The sequence below is a fragment of the Rattus norvegicus genome, chromosome 3, assembly GCF_021556685.1.
Source record: "Rattus norvegicus strain SHRSP/BbbUtx chromosome 3, alternate assembly SHRSP_T2T, whole genome shotgun sequence".
Lineage (NCBI taxonomy): Eukaryota > Metazoa > Chordata > Mammalia > Rodentia > Muridae > Rattus > Rattus norvegicus.
In genome coordinates this window covers 70,784,094-70,793,522 of record NC_141536.1, presented here as the reverse complement: position 1 = coordinate 70,793,522, position 9,429 = coordinate 70,784,094, and the positions used below count along the sequence as shown (strand labels likewise).

The 9,429-nt window shown below is 32.5% G+C and overlaps 1 pseudogene; it reads left to right on the top strand.

Annotated features, from left to right (window-relative positions):
• On the top strand, positions 274–1,075 carry Or8k38-ps1 (olfactory receptor family 8 subfamily K member 38, pseudogene 1; annotated as a pseudogene).

Sequence of the window (9,429 nt, the reverse complement as noted above, 5' to 3'; positions counted from 1 at the left end):
AGAAGAATAAATATCACTTGTGACCAGAATTTGGATACAGTGGAATGTGTTTAAGCTTAGGTAATCTTTAACCTAATTGTTGCCAATAACATTTAATCTCCAAATGTATATGATTGAACTATCCCGAGATACTGAATGAGTTTTAATTTCAAAATGCCTTATGTGAGAAACAAAGCCCTATTACTGCTTCTGTATCATTTATAATTCACTCTATCTGAATCACATGTATATTCATTTTCAAATTTCTATATCAAGCCTTCAATATATCAAATTTAAAAGATATTTATTTAGCAAATGTCTAGGAGATGATAATGTCTCTAGTTTTTTACTTCAGAATTCTTTCTATCCAGGACAGACTGTAAAATATACCTGCATGGAGAAACAGAATCTCACAGTGGTGACTGAATTCATTTTGAAAGGTATCACTGACCGTCCTGAGCTTCAGGCCCCCCTCTTTGGGTTGCTCTTCATTATCTACCTGATTTCAGCCGTGGGTAATCTGGGCATCATCATTCTCACCAATGTGGACTCCAGGCTCCAAACACCCATGTACTTTTTCCTCAGACATCTGGCTTTAACTGACCTTGGATATTCTACAGCCGTAGGACCAAAAATGTTAGTGAATTTTGTTGCAGAGCATAATTCTGTCTCCTATTATCTTTGTGCTACACAGTTAGCCTGCTTTCTTCTTTTCATTACTTGTGAACTTTTTATTCTTTCTGCAATGTCCTATGACCGCTATGTGGCTATATGCAGCCCTCTTCTCTATACTGTCATCATGTCACAAAGAATATGTTGGGTACTTGTGACAGTCCCATATATCTATAGTATATTTGTATCTCTAATTGTCACACTTAGGGTATTCACTTTATCTTTTTGTGGCTACAATGTCATCAATCATTTTTTCTGTGATTGTATCCCGTTAATATCTTTGCTCTGTTCAAATACACACGAGGTTGAACTGATAATTAGGTTCTTTGCAACATTTGATTTGATTTCCTCTCTTCTGGTTGTCCTTGTGTCTTATCTGTTCATCCTTATAGCCATTCTGAGGATGAAATCTGCTGCTGGCAGACGAAAGGCTTTTTCAACCTGTGGGTCTCACCTGACTGTGGTCATTGTCTTCTATGGAACTTTGATATTTATGTATGTGCAGCCCAAGTCCAGTCAATCATTTGAGACTGATAAAGTATCCTCCATATTTTACACACTTGTTATACCAATGTTAAATCCCTTGATCTATAGCTTTCGGAATAAAGATGTAAAAGATGCCATAGAAAGAATATGGAAAAAGATAGTCAACAATTTTTCTTAAAGGCTGCATACAAATGTAGTCATAGAAATCTGTGTCTAATGTAAACCTACTTTTGTTTCTTCATAGCAAATAGGAAAAGGCTCAATATATATTTCTTCTGCTTGTATTCTGGATACTAATCTAACTATTTATTATTCTAACTATATTAGAGAAGAAAAGAAAAATGCTGTTGCTTTCCTTCAGGAGAAAGGAAGAATTTAAATAATAGGACTTCAGTATACTCTATAGAGAGTAATATCAGGTTGAGGATCAAGTGATCACAAATGTGTGTTATTGAGTTCTTTGATGCCTGGAAAAGTCAGAGAAACTTTGAATGGTTTGTATCACTTATCAACATTTCAGTGAAAAAAAACGTAGGGTTCATTGTGTTTATATCTGTTTTTCTAAGTTGTATAAATTCAATTTTAGGCTGAAAATCATTTAGATGGGTTGTCTACAAATCAAATTTGATTATGACACTAGAACTGCTAATTGCAGTTCATGATTTAAGAGTCATTCATGAAAATATGTTCAAGCACTTATTCCTCATGATAAATTTTTTGTTAACAGCATACTTTCTTTTATATATAAAATGCTCACACTATGTATTTGACTTTTCAATAAGCAAAAAAAAATCATTGCAGCATCTGATCTTGTATAATCCATGGTGTGTTTGCGCACAAGAGAAACTACTAGTTACTGTGTTTTTCTGATGGAATCAAGTTTTTTCTTAGGATTGATCATGATTTTGAACCAGTTTGAACTAGAATCCATACTGACTTCTTAGTACTACTTTGTCTTAACTTCTCTAAATTCAAGTTATGCTTATTTAAACTCATAGTTTATTTGCTTTTAATTCTTCCATAGTAAGCCTCTTGGTAAATATGTTTTTGGTATGCTTTAAGGCTGATTTATTGTGTTTCCTCCCAAGACTGCATTCTGTCCTTTCATTGGTTATGCGTTTTCTATTTGGTAATTTAACCTAAATGTAGCTAGGAAAATTAGTGATTTGTTTTGGCAAATTATTTCTAAAGAGAGTGGTAGGTTAAATATTCATGTATAAACCTGCCATGTCCTCTGCATACCCAGCACTCATCACATAACTTTCTCTACTACAACCTATTATATAATAATTTTTACAATTTGGCATTTTATTTTCATCTTGACTTTATTGATGACTTTCCTTAGTATGGCAACATTCACTCAATAAAATCATTTTAGCAACATACATTGAAGAAACCTATTTATTGCAATTATAAATGCACATAGGTTTTAATTATTTTAATTTTTAGAAGTTAATACAAATATACAAAGAAATATGATCTTGTTTGCATTTCACACCCTTCATTCTTCTTCCCTCATATCCCTACAACAATTCACCACCTCATTTCAAATTTTTCTTTTAATTATATATTTCTGACTTTGAAATATGATTGCATCATTTTCAGAAGATAAAATATTGACTGAGTTTATACAAAACTTCACTAATAAATTAATTATGTTTTTTAACTCTTGATGAACCTGTGGAACTGTGACAGGTGATAAATACTCTTAATGGATCTACATGTTTATTCACTTATGAAAACTTCTTATTTGATTTATGATTTAATTTTATGTGTGGACTTGTAATGAACCTTTTACCACGTAACCATGTATTCTAAAAAGATATATAAGTGGACAAAGAGAGGAGGGTGAAGAATTTTACCTTATCACTATTTTTCATTCATTCCATTTTCACCTGTTTTTCTTAGAGAGCTTTTATAGGAAACGTTTTACAACTTAGAAATTAAAGCTAAAAATCACTTTTCTTCCTCAGACTTCAACTAGCAGGCTGAAAGAGCTGTGTAATTTCTGCAGAGATAGAACAAAGGCTACATTACTTTTATTATTATTACTATTATTATTATTATTATTATTATAGCAGCAACAGTATAATCATCATCATCACCATCACCACCAACACCATCATCATTATCATTAATTTTATTCATCCACATTTCAAATGATATCCCCCTTCCCAGTCAACCTCCCATATCCCCAGACTCTCTAGGTTCCATCGTCACATTGTTGGGCATCGCAGCTAAACTCCCATTAGACCTGAGAAACTCTTACATTTCAGGTCGCTGGGACTCTCTAGATGTTCCTTTCACCTCTCATTCTCCTGGCTCTCTGGGCTTCTTTCCTGTCTCTCCTCATACCTAATCTTGCCCTCCTTCTCCCCACCCTCTCTTCTCTCCTTCTCAGGTCCCCCCTCCCCTGCCTCCCATGGTTATTTTCTTCAGCCATATGAATAGGATTGAAACATCTGGACTCTTCAGAGGCTGGTCAAATGAAAGATCCACTTTCTATCCAGCAATAATTTTAAGCCTGTTGGCACACAAAGTTTCTTCTTTGGATCTAATTTTTCTAATATATGCTGGGAATGGACAGAGGATGATTTTCTAGCCTATGAACACAAAGACAGTGCCTGAGTTAACTCTATATAAACTTAGGCTCTTCCCCAAATGTCAAACTGGAATGACATCCATGTTTTGGTTCAGTCCTTTCCAATCCTTCACCAACCTATGAGTGCTTGTGACCAGAGACCATTTTAAGGACCAATCAATTTGGCTAATGATCAAGAAATTTGAGTCAGTTAAGTAAGTTGAGTTATTTTTTGTAAGGGAGTGTATCAAAACCTCCTAGATTGAGGAAGGCAGCTAAGTTCACTGGTACACCGTCAACTCTGTGAAGTGTTTAGCCAACCTGTGCAGATACTCTTTGCTGGAAATAGAATGTATACATTCAGGTAAATGGAAGTAGACAACCATGGCTTACTAATTATGACAGTGAGTTCAGGCTTGCTTAAGACTTACATAGGTTATCACCACCTAGAGTGATACATACAAATTAATGTAGAACTATTAGAATAAAACATGGAGACTTTTAAATGTCAAGTATTAAGAACAAATAAGTAAGTGGGATTAAATCAAATAAAAAAGCTCACAATAGTAAAGAGAAATGTACAGATTGTCATGTGAATCTAGAGTAGTGGCTGGCAAACTTCCTCATGCTGTGAGCCTTCTATACACTTGCTCATGTGGTAGTTACCACCAGCCATAAAATTATTTTCATTACTAGTCCACAACTGTAATTTTGCTATGGTTATAAGTCATAATGTAAATATCTGTGTTTTCTAATAGTTTTAGGTAACTCCTGTGAAATGGTCATTCGACCCAAAGTCGACCTGATCCAGAGGTTAGAACTGCTGATCTAGAGTGTGAGAAGAAATATTTGCAACCTATAAAGTTTAGAAAGAGGTATAGTCTATAATACAAAGGAACTAGAAAAGGCAGTGATGGAAAACAAATCATTTATATAACAGAGAGTAAACCCTGATGGAAATTTCCCTAAATGAAACATGCTACTTGAGAAAAGGTAGATTTTAAAATGTACAATAGCATTCAAAACACAAACCACAATACTACTTCCCCGTGCTTCTTTATTTTTTTTTTTTTTAAATTCACTTGGGAGTTCTTTTGGCGTGTGTCTCTGTATATGTATGTGTGTGTATGCATGCAAAGGTGCGCTTGAGCATGTGCCTACAAGATTTGAAATGTGTGCAGTGCATATCAGTGCTCATAGATACAGGAAGAAAGTACCATTGGATATCCTGTAACTAGAGTCACAGGCTGTTGTTAACCACTTTGAGTAGTCTGAGAACTAAACTGAGGTCCTATGAAAGACCACTACTGAACTTTTAACTTCTCATCCTCTCCATCCTCCATACATCCTCATATGTACACGCTGACCCTTCTCCAAATATTTTCTAGTACTCTTTGATTATAAAAATGTAATAAATGAATTTATGAAAATGAGGGTATTTTAAAAAATGGATGTACTTTCTTAATATCCCTTGTTAATAATTTTTGAATCTTTGAAAGCTTTCTATTAACCATGGCTTAAATAGATGCTATGTAACCACGTACAATATTCTATAGTTTTGCGTTATGTTCAGGCTCAACGTCATTACATTTTACAGATTATTATTTTGGGGATGGATAATATTGCAGAAACTATGTGTAACATATTTATATATTGATTCATTTATAAAGGAATACGTAAGTTGTTTGTACTTTATATCAAGTTAGAACTAATCTACGATGAATCCAATGTTGTGAATATCCCTTTGAGATAATAATGCAAGTGATTTAAGATAAAACCAGACATCTCTTGGCTGATCTCATAATGTTAGTTTATTCAAAGTGTAATACAAATTCTTTTTGACAATTAGTGGACAGTCTCCAGACATTTCATTAAGCATTCTGACATTTTAAGTTAATCAAGATCACCCACAGGGAGCCTCCTTACAATTTGAAGAAATATTCATAAGTTACCATCTAACAGTGCCTTAAATTATTCATGGATGAAGTACTGAAGATATATCATCACAGGTAAGGGATGCAGAAGATTTTATGTTATCATTATTCAGTTTTTGCCGTCAGAGTCCTTTTGGATGTTTTCCATGATTTTTCTCCTACTACTTCATGATGGAACAAGAAAAACCCTCTCTAGCAACTTAAGTTAGAGAAAAAAGTTAATGAGGAAGTGTAAAAGTTTATATTTTATATACTTCTAAAATATTTAATTTAATACACTAAAAGTAAAAATTGGTCCACACACATGAAATGAGATGAGGTATTAGTGAAAAGTATAAGTATTTTCAAGGCAAAAATAAAGTAGAAATTCTGCTTTTTAATATGCTTCAAATAGTTAAGCTTTGTGGCTGCTGTGTTTTCTATAGGATTACTGTTACATGCTATTTCCAAACTATACAACTTATGTAATTACATTGATAAGAATGAGGCCCAATACATTATAGTTAAACAATTATTCCATATCATCAATATTTTACATATTATGTAAAAGTAACTAGTATTAAGAGAACATTAAGTAATAGCTTTCATGCCTATGGTAAAATAGTCTTGTTTTCTACAGTGATCTGTCCTCACTTTTCTAGGAGTGTAGGTTTAAAAATTAAATTTGATTCATTGGAAAAGAGAATAAAGTTTCATTATTTTGCATCAGATTAATCTCTAAAATTATTAAGATGAAGTCCATGTGTGTTTCTTCAACATATAGGATTACTGTTACATGCTAACCACATACCTTTTATTCTGCAATGTACTAAAATAATAATAATAATAATAATAATAATAATAATAACTATTATTATTACTATTACAAAATCCAGGAAAATGAAAGAATAAAACAAGATTCAAACAATTTCGCATTGTAATTTTGAAAGATGATTCTCTAATTTTTTAAATATATAAATATTTATATAATAAAATCTTTTGGATGGGACAGTGTGGATTATCAATTATGCACCATCATCTAAGTAATATTTTTTGTGAAGTATTTGGAAATATTTTCCACAATAATGTTGGCAACTGTATGATTTATTAAGTTACCTGCAGTTTTTGTAATACAGACTTGTTATCTTTGAAATACCCACAAAATACTGCCTTATATATAAGTGAAATTAATATATTATATAAGTGTAAAAATTATAATCTTCCTACCATTTTCTCTCTGTCTGTCTGTCTGTCTGTCTTTTTATTTTATTGAGATAGAGCCTAAATCTCCCTCTAAAGTTTTACACGACATTCTCTGTTTAGAGAACAATGACCTTCAACTTCTACTGCTATCTCTCCATGTCCGCAAAGTAGGGACTACAGGTGTAAGCCAATAAGCTTAGCTTTAGTATTTTTAAATCCCATATTACTCAATCCAAGGGGAATGTTCTGTGTCTTCTTTGCATAAAACCTATTTTCAGGTCTTTTTTTGCTATAATTTGATCAAATTGTCTCAGTCTCCTAATTTCTTCAAGAACAAAAAGCATAATTGTTACGTTAAGGTAATTATCAGATATAATAAAATGGCCACACTAAGAGAACAATATTCCAGTAAACTGACATAAATATAACTTGAAATATTATTATATTTATAAATGTTATATTGCAATTAGTGAAAATCAAAACCGTTCATTAATCTATTGACATTTTAAAATTTTTATACAAAATATTTTGATCTTATTTTTCCCACCCAATACCTCCCAGATCACTCACACATCCCTACCCGCCCATTATATTTTCTTCCTCTCTCTTAAAAAAAATGAAGCCTAAATATTAAATTGGGGTGAAAAACCTTAAAGGACAGAAAACAGATTATAACAAAAGAAAGCACATGACAAGAAATGGAAGTCATTTGTTTTGGCCAACTTCTCCTGAGTATGATGCTTGCTTGATATACACAGAGTCATTCCACTAAGGAAACTGATTTTCCTTTATCAACACATTTCAATTGCTAGTAATTTTTTATGGTGGTGGAACTTTGTGATCCTTTCTCTGTATTGCCACACATTTTGAAAAGAAAAGATGCACATTTATTTGTAGAGAATATGTCTTTCACACATTGTGGCTAACTTCAAAGTAATATTACCAGCATTCCAGACAGAAGGAATATAATTTCTTTTTTTTTCTTTCTTGCTAAATCTTTTTTCTAATTTTTTATTAGCTATAATTCTTTACTTACATTTCAAATGATATTCCCCTTCCCAGTTTCCTGTCCATAAGCTCCCAATCCCTCCCTCCTGCCCCCTCCCCTAGGCGGGTATTCCTCCTACACATCCCCCTTATTGCACCCCCCCCCCTTATTCCCCTGCACTGGAGGTCCAACCTTGGCAGGACCAAGGCCTTCCTCTTCCACTGGTGCCCCACCAAGGCTATTCTCTGCTACATATGCAGTTGGAGCCAGGGACTAAACCACTACCAAAACACTATACAAGGAGTATAATTTTTTAAGCAGCCTTCTCTACACAATGAGACTCTGCTTCCATAGAGTTCTACAATAGGCATGGTTGCTCACAGATAAATTTCTTCACAAATATGTGTAAGTGTCTAGGCTTGAACAACAGTAAAGACAAAACAAAAAGTTGACGTATATTTGAGAATGATTTCATGATATCACTTTAATACTGAAATAGCTAATTGTTCTTCCAAAAATGCTACAAGGACATTATTGGAATTGGTGATAATGTTAAAAAAAAGCTAACTCTACAAAGCAATGCTTATCTTTATTAAGAAAATGACCCAGCTCTTCCTGTATACTTCTAACCAGTATTTTGTTTCTTCATAGGAAAACAATATCATTTCCAATTATGCTGATTTTTATTCATAATTACAGTGTTTACCAAGACAATTAACACCATCAGCTATACAACCATCAATAAATACTTCACAAGACTATACGATAAAAAAGAATTGGTATATTTTACAAATGTAAATATTTGTAAAATTTCAACTGAATATGTGTGCTAGAAAACCACTTACATACTCTACAGTAGCAATGTGTTTTTTACAGCTGTTATCTCTCCAGGCACATATTTGCATATTTTTCTTTTCATAAAAATTTTAAGAGAATTGACACATGTGTTATTGAGGCTATTGAATTAATTATTATTAACAATTGAAATTATTTGATGCAGATGGAAAACAACAGTACAATGGTGATTCATTTGCCATGTATCTAACAATTAAGTTCTAACAGAATCTAACCATAATTTTAAATTTCTTTACATATATATTCATGTCTGCTTTTCTTCTGTTGTCCCATCAGTATATGTATGCATGTTTATATGTATCTATAAGGCTATCTATGATGTACTTATATTTACCATTTATCTACCTAGCATCCATTGACAGTTAAGTATATAACAGAAGTTTCTAACCTTATACATGAGTTGTTGATATTGATATTATTTAGAGCTCTATCAGAAACAAATATAGTGTTTACCAGACGAAATGACTGCAAAACCTTAGAGCAGAGTCACAATTCATGTTTACATTGGAACTATCTCTCTCATCTACTCTAATTTTTTCAATAGAAATTTTATGAATCAGTAAAAAAAATTAGCTTCTATCTTTTAATTTGCGTATCCCTATGAATAAATATGTTTTAAATATTAATATTTTTATGCATTAAGTTAGAAATGTTAGATATTTCTTACTTGTAATAGTTTGTCCTTAATATAATGCATTCTAAAACAATTACTATTTTATTGCTTCTGTTTATGACAGGTTTTCTGATAGAGA